Here is an 8,542-nt window from a genome sequence, read left to right on the forward strand (position 1 = left end):
CACAATGTTGTGGGAGTTATAATCATATTACCTACACTTATACATCTACTGGGGTGAGACATGCATATAAGGTTGTGCAAAATGCATGCCTTACATGGTTTGATGCCTTGACCGGTTCATGTGTTGAACTTGGGGTGCTACCATATGTTGATTTGTCACCCTGATCCATTTTGGACGACATGAATGTTCTGTAATAGAAAATTATGTGTTCATTTGTCCAAATTGTATATCCTTGGATTTTGATAGGATTTTGTAGGCATATCTACTATGTGTAGATACACATGCCGTGTCTATCGTATCTTTGATCCTATATATGTATATGGTAAATCAGACATATCCATTAAAAGGTTAGGGTGTGCTTGAAAGTAAAACTTATATCTGTATGCACATAATTGAGTGATCTTACCCTATATATATTGTAGTTGGACTAACTACTTCGGACCCAATAAGTTTGGGGACCATATTGTGCTTAATTGGTGGTTTAGGTACTTTGGAGAAGCATTGCTATCTTGACTTATTCTCAGAAAAAGATGGTGCTAGTCCCAAAGAAATTAGAGTCAAGACAGGACTCGCCTACTTCTACGCCATATCAATGCTTTTCCGGTAACAAGTATTTACTTCATGCATGTACAACATTAGAGTCAACACTGTGTAGGTTGCATCATGGCATGAACATAATACCTTTTTCCACTTTGTAATTCCCTGCATGTCCCTGTCAATCACATTGGTGAAATGCTTAGTGTTGGTGTTCTCTTAGCTCTTCATGGTCATATGAATGAGACAAATTTGTGCCATGACCCTTGTGTCATGTGCCTTGCTCTTATAAGAGGATAACTTGTGCATGATTCTATGCACTCATGCGTTTGACAGTATTTTGGACCCACACTTCTCGTAGTAATCGTATTAAAAGACTTACATCAAACCATGTCCAAAATATGTTTGTTGAGAGGTCCCTTTGGTTGCTACACATGCGAGAATACTTAGTATCACCTCATCATCAAAATTCTAGTATAAACTGCCTCCTCCTCTCTCGGTCGTCCGACGTGTCTCGGACGTCCGGCGGCTAAACTCATTCCGGACGTCCGGCCAGTGTCGGTCGTCCGACGGCTAAATCCACTCCGGACGTCCGACGCCTGTGGGACGTCTCACACATCGGGGCCCTATAAATAGAAGGGCGCGGGCTGGGCTTTGCCCTAGCCCCCACGCGCCTCCTTTTCTCCCAGCCGCCGCCACCGCCAGCACCAGGAGAGCTCGCCCGCGCCGCCACCTCCGGGATCTGCCTGATCTCCTCCGCGGGATCCATCTCTTCTTCCTCTCCTCTCTCGATCTGCAGGTATCTCCTCCGTTCTCCTCGCGTTTGGATTCCTTTTTCTCCCAAGTCCACGTGTTCGTTCATATGGTTTGACCATGACCGTTCCCCATTAGGTTTCCATCCGTGTAGGCTTTTGTTCATCATGCCCAGGATTAAGCACGCCGCCCGGAAGGACACTGCTGGCTCATCCGCTCGTGCCCCTACTGGCATGGGGTCGGACTCGGAAGGGCAACGTCGTCCCTTCAAACGAACTTCCCGGCGTCCTCCGTCTCAACAGCTCCCCTCGTCGTCTGATGGCTCTGACTTCGAGGATGAGCTTGCCTCCGAGGACCATGCTGACCAGCCCGCCGTTCGGAGGTCCATGCCAAAGCCCGGGACTCACATGCCCTCCTATATGCCACCACTTCCTCCTGAACGGCCCGAAGGTGAAGCTCGTCGCATCTCACTTGAACCTCCTGCTACTCTAGGTCGTGAAGTCAAGAACTTCACCACGGTTGCTAAGTCTTCCTATCTCACTTTCCGCCGCGACGTTGATCAATTCTCTGTCGTACGTGACTCTATGGACTCACGTTTCCGCACAAACGTCCAGGCGGACATCTTTACTACGGTCATAGTTCCTAAGGGCCTCTCTGTTCATCACTTCATAGATCTTGAGCATATTCGCACGCACCCGGCGAAATACCCGGGTGCCATTGAGCTCATTGAGTCATCGGGGCTTGCTGCCCCTTTGCCTTTCGTCGCGATTTTAACGCTGCTGCTATTCACCAGTTTTATGCCACATGTTTCTTTGGTCCAAACAACATTGTTAGCTGGATAACCTCAGACATTCACTTCACAACCTCTTATGATACGTTTGTTGCCGCACTTGGTTTCCCTAACTCCGGCTTCAAAATCCATAAGAATGATCCTAACCATGCACATAAGCCAATTGAGGCGTGTGGGTATCTCCTCAAACCACTCCGTGAAATTGATGCCGACGAACGAATGAAGGATCTTAACCAGGTATCCATCTGGCGTTCTCCCTACTTTATCATCTTTCAGTGTCTTATCCGCACCATCTATCCCAAGATGGGTGATAAGGGATCCTGCAGTGGCTACTGTATTGACATCATGTCACATTTATATGAGCACCCCAAGAGCAAAATTAATGTGCCTCACTTTCTATGGCATGATATTCGGCTTGCTAGTTTCCAATACAAGCGAGCCTTCCCTCATGCCCCTTCATCCAGGCTCTTATTAACAATGTTGCTGACTTCACTGTTGCTGTCACTCACACACATCACAAGTGGGTCATTCCCGCTCACATGGCGGATAACTATGCTCCCAAGAAAACCCCATCATCCACCTCCACTCGCCGCACTGCTGCCCGTTCAGCAACCCCTTCATCCAGCTCAGCTCCTCTCGGTCGCTTTGCCAAATTCATTGGCAAGGCACATTCTGCTATGATGAAGGCCGTCTCTCTCCAGTGTGGTCAAACCCATGACGTGGTTTCTTGTCTCATCTCCTCCAAGAATGCCCTCAAGGCTCGTCTGAGTGACTCGGGCGCTCTTGATGTGAGTGACGATGAGGCTCTTCCTGATGCTCCTCCTTCTGACTTTGGCTTCCCATCTGGTCCTGAGTGGGCTGATTTTCTTGATGAGGCTGGTGGCAGTGGTTTGCCTGATGATGAGGATGACGATGCCTGATTAATGATGATATTGATGAGGGTGATCTTTGAGTATGTGATAGCATTGCCGGTTTTCCCTCCTTTTTTGGTCCTTGATGCCAAAGGGGGAGAACATTATCTTATCTTAGTTTCGATTTTAGTTCCTCTCACAATGTATGGTATGATGTATTATGTCGAACTTAATGATGTGTCATCATGTAACGATACTTATGGATGGTGTGCTATGCCATCACCTATGGATGATGTATTGTTGAACTATCATGTGGTGATGAGATATCACGATATTATCGTTGTGTCATATGATGATGAGTTTTATGCTATCCTATTGATTCATATGATATGCTATGTATTGTTGAACTATTATGGTGTTATATCATGCTATTATCTTCAATGCACACATTAAGGGGGAGCTCCCGCACTTACCTATTTTACTATGCATATAATAAGGGGGAGCTTCATAAGCATCGTAACAAAACTCTCCTAAGCCACACATGTCTATTACTATTTTTGAGAGCTATATGTATGTTGTCATCAACTACCAAAAAGGGGGAGATTGAAAGTGCAGTCATGCCCTTAATCGTGTTTTGGTGTTGCTGACAGCACACATATAGATAATTAATCACTAATCCCTTTTTAAGCTATTGTGAATGATCATATGTTGATAAAGACAAGCTCATGTGCTAACAAGGACAAGATCAAGATAAGCATTCCTGAGCACTACATGCTTGATCCTTGTGGATGTTCACATGGTGGACAAATGAAGATGAATATATAAGCTAGGCTTTCCACATTGTGTATGGGAGAGCTACTTGAAGACTTCATCATGTCTTGCTTTCAACATTGAGCCAAGAAGAAACAACAACATCAAGCTCAAGTGAAAGGGCTAACTCAAAGGTATCAGTTCCTTTGAAGTTAGCGGTGCGGAGTGATGATCAGCGAATAAAAGTATACACTCAAGTATGGATCATCGGTACCCCTTTTACAATTCTTGAGTCTTTAGGGATCCCACACTATTAAGAGGGGATCACAGGTTTTGCGATGAACTTGCTCAAACTACATCTCCACTGTTCTGCTCATACCACATCACCACTGATCTGCTGTTATCAGAAAACAGGACCAGTGCCTCGGACATCCGGCCTCCTCCGGACGTCCGAGGGCCGCACGTCCGACCTGCTTCGGAAATCCGGAATCCTTTACTAGAGAAATCAGAGCCATATAACTCGGACTTCCGGCTCCCTCCGGACGTCCGAGGGCCGGTCGTCCGACCAGCTTCGGAAATCCGGAGCTTTGCACCAGAAGAACTTGAGCCATATAACTAGGACTTCCGGCTCCCTCCGGACGTCCGAGGGACGGTCGTCCGACCAGCTTCGGAAATCCGGAGCTTTGCACCAGAAGAACTTGAGTCGAATAACTCGTACTTCCGGCCTTCTCCGGACGTCCGGTCCCTGTTCAACTCCACACTGGTTCCAGATATATTTACAGCCCTCGGACGTCCGACCCGTGTCGGACGTCCGACTCCTTGTGGATGCCCAGACATCCATGAACTGCTGGATGTGTTGGAAATATGCCCTAGAGGCAATAATAATTAGTTATTATTATATTTGTTTGTTCATGATAATCGTTTACTATCCATGCTATAATTGTATTGATTGGAAACACAATACTTGTGTGGATACATAGACAAAACAATGTCCCTAGTAAGCCTCTAGTTGACTAGCTCGTTGATCAAAGATGGTCAAGGTTTCCTGGCCATAGCAAGTGTTGTTACTTGATAATGGGATCACATCATTAGGAGAATCATGTGATGGACTAGACCCAAACTAATAGACGTAGCATGTTGATCGTGTCATTTTGTTGCTACTGTTTTCTGCGTGTCAAGTATTTGTTCCTATGACCATGAGATCATATAACTCACTGACACCGGAGGAATGCTTTGTGTGTATCAAACGTCGCAACGTAACTGGGTGACTATAAAGATGCTCTACAGGTATCTTCGAAGGTGTTCGTTGAGTTAGTATGGATCGAGACTGGGATTTGTCACTCCCTGTGACGGAGAGGTATCTCGGGGCCCACTCGGTAATACAACATCACACACAAGCCTTGCAAGCAATGTGACTTAGTGTAAGTTGCGGGATCTTGTATTATGGAACGAGTAAAGAGACTTGCCGGTATACGAGATTGAAATAGGTATGCGGATACTGACGGTCGAATCTCGGGCAAGTAACATACCGAAGGACAAAGGGAATGACATACGGGATTATATGAATCCTTGGCACTAAGGTTCAAACGATAAGATCTTCGTAGAGTATGTAGGATTCAATATGGGCATCCAGGTCCCGCTATTGGATATTGACCGAGGAGTCACTCGGGTCATATCTACATAGTTGTCGAACCCGCAGGGTCTGCACACTTAAGGTTCGACGTTGTTTTATGCGTATTTGAGTTATATGGTTGGTTACTGAATGTTGTTCAGAGTCCGTATGAGATCAAGGACGTCACGAGGTGCTCCGGAATGGTCCGGAGGTGAAGATTGATATATAGGAAGTCCTGTTTTGGTCACCGGAAAAGTTTCGGGCTCATCGGTAGTGTACCGGGAGTGCCGGGAGGGGTGCCGTGGACCGTCGGGAGGGGTGTCACACCCCAAGGGGTCTCATGGGCTATGGGAAGAGATAAACCAGCCCCTAGTGGGCTGGAATAAGTTCCCACTAAGGCCCATAAGGTTTGAGAAGGAAAAAACACAAGGTGGAAAGAGTTTCCAAGTGGGAAGGTGGAATCCTACTCCAAGTAGGATTGGAGTAGGACTCCTCCACCTCCAATTTCGGCCAAACCTTGAGGGTTTGAGGCTGCCTCTTCCCTCCCCCTCCCTCCTATATATACTGAGGTATTAGGGCTGATTTGAGACAACTTTTGCCACGGCAGCTCGACCACATACCTCCACCGTTTTTCCTCTAGATCGCATTTCTGCGGAGCTCGGGCGGAGCCCTGCTGAGATTAGATCACCACCAACCTCCGGAGCGCCATCACGCTGCCGGAGAACTCATCTACCTGTCCGTCTCTCTTGCTGGATCAAGAAGGCCGAGATCATCATCGAGCTGTACGTGTGCTGAACGCGGAGGTGTCGCCCGTTCGGCACTAGATCGGAGCGGATCGTGGGACGGATCGCGGGACGGTTCGTGGGACGGTTCGTGGGGCGGATCGAGGGACGTGAGGATGTTCCACTACATCAACCGCATTTCTTAACGCTTCTTCTGTGCGATCTACAAGGGTACGTAGATTGGAAATCCCCTCCCGTAGATGGACATCACCATGATAGGTCTTCGTGCGCGTAGGAAAATTTTTGTTTCCCATGCGACGTTCCCCAACAGTGGCATCATGAGCTAGGTTCATGCGTAGATGTCTTCTCGAGTAGAACACAAAAGTTTTTGTGGGCGGCGATGTGCGTTTTTCTGCCCTCCTTAGTCTTTTCTTGATTCCGCGGTATTGTTGGATCGAAGCGGCTCGGACCGACATTACTCGTACGCTTACGAGAGACTGGTTTCATCGCTACGAGTAACTCCATTGCTCAAAGATGACCGGCGAGTGTCGGTTTCTCCAACTTTAGTTGAATCGGATTTGACCGAGGAGGTCCTTGGATGAGGTTAAATAGCAATTCATATATCTCCGTTGTGGCGTTTGCGTAAGTAAGATGCGATCCTACTAGATACCCATGGTCACCACGTAAAACATGCAACAACAATTAGAGGACGTCTAACTTGTTTTTGCAGGGTATGCTTGTGATGTGATATGGCCAACGATGTGATGTGATATATTGGATGTATGAGATGATCATGTTGTAATAGTTAATATTGACTTGCACGTCGATGGTACGGCAACCGGCAGGAGCCATAGGGTTGTCTTTAAACTAACGTTTGTGCTTGCAGATGTGTTTACTATATTGCTAGGACGTAGCTTTAGTAGTAATAGCATGAGTAGCACGACAACCCCGATGGCGACACATTGATGGAGATCATGGTGTGACGCCGGTGAAAAAAAGATCGTGCCGGTGCTTTGGTGATGGAGATCAAGAAGCACATGATGATGGCCATATCATGTCACTTATGAATTGCATGTGATGTTAATCCTTTATGCACCTTATCTTTCTTAGAACGATGGTAGCATTATGAGGTGATCTCTCACTAAAATTTCAAGACGAAATTGTGTTCTCCCCGACTGTGCACCATTGCGACAGTTCTTCGTTTCGAGACACCACGTGATGATCGGGTGTGATAGACTCAACGTTTACATACAACGGGTGCAAAACAGTTGCACACGCGGAACACTCGGGTTAAGCTTGACGAGCCTAGCATGTGCAGAAATGGCCTCGGAACACATGAGACCGAAAGGTCGAGCATGAATCATATAGTTGATATGATTAGCATAGAGATCCTTACCACTGAAACTATTCTCGACTCACGTGATGTTCGGACTTGAGATAGTGGATTTGGATCATGTACCACTGAAATGACTAGAGAGATGTACTTTTTGAGTGGGAGTTCTTAAGTAATATGATTAATTGAACTAATTGTCATGAACATAGTCTAATGGTCTTTGCGAATTACGATGTAGCTTGCGCTATAGCTCTACTATTTTTATATGTTCCTAGAGAAAATTTAGTTGAAAGTTGATAGTAGCAAACTTTGCAGACTCAGTCTGTAAAACCGAGGATTGTCCTCGTTGCTGCGCAGAAGGCTTATGTCCTTAATGCACCACTCGGTGTGCTACACCTCGAGCATCGTCTGTAGATGTTGTGAACATCCGACATACACGTTTCTGATGACTACACGATAGTTTAGTGCAAAATACTTAATGGCTTAGAAGCAAGGCGCCGAAGACGTTTTGAAACGTCACAGAACATAAGTGATGTTCTAAAGAGATGAAATTGTGATTTCATGCTTGTGCCCTTGTTAAGAGGTACGAGACCTCCAAAAAGATTCTTTGTCCACAAAGTAAAGGAGAAAAGCTCAATCGTTGAGCGTGTGCTCAGATTGTCTGAGTACGACAATCGCTTGAATCAAGTGGGAGTTAATCTTCCACATGAGATTGTGATGGTTCTCCAAAGTCACTGCCACCAAGCTGTGAGAGCTTCGTGATGAACTATAACATATCAAGGATAGATACAATGATCCTTGAGCGATTCGCGATGTTTGACACTGCGAAAGTAGAAATCAAGAAGGAGCATCAATAGTTGATGGTCAGTAAAACCACTAAGTTTCAAGAAAGGCAAGGGCTAGAAGGGATACTTCGTGAAACGACAAAACAGTTGCTGCACTAATGAAGAGACCCAAGATTAAACCCAAACCCGAGACTAAGTGCTTCTGTAATGAGGGGAACAGTCACTGAGGCGGAGCAACTCTAGATAGTTGGTAGATAAGAAGGCTGGCAAAAGTCGAAAGAAGTATATTTGATATACATGATGTTGATGTGTACTTTACTAGTACTCCTAGTAGCACGAGGGTATTGGATACCGGTTCAGTTGCTAAGTGATTAGTAACACGAAATGATAGCTACGGCATAAACGGAGACTA

This window comes from Hordeum vulgare, chromosome 1H (assembly GCF_904849725.1).
Source record: "Hordeum vulgare subsp. vulgare chromosome 1H, MorexV3_pseudomolecules_assembly, whole genome shotgun sequence".
In the NCBI taxonomy this organism is placed as follows: domain Eukaryota; kingdom Viridiplantae; phylum Streptophyta; class Magnoliopsida; order Poales; family Poaceae; genus Hordeum; species Hordeum vulgare.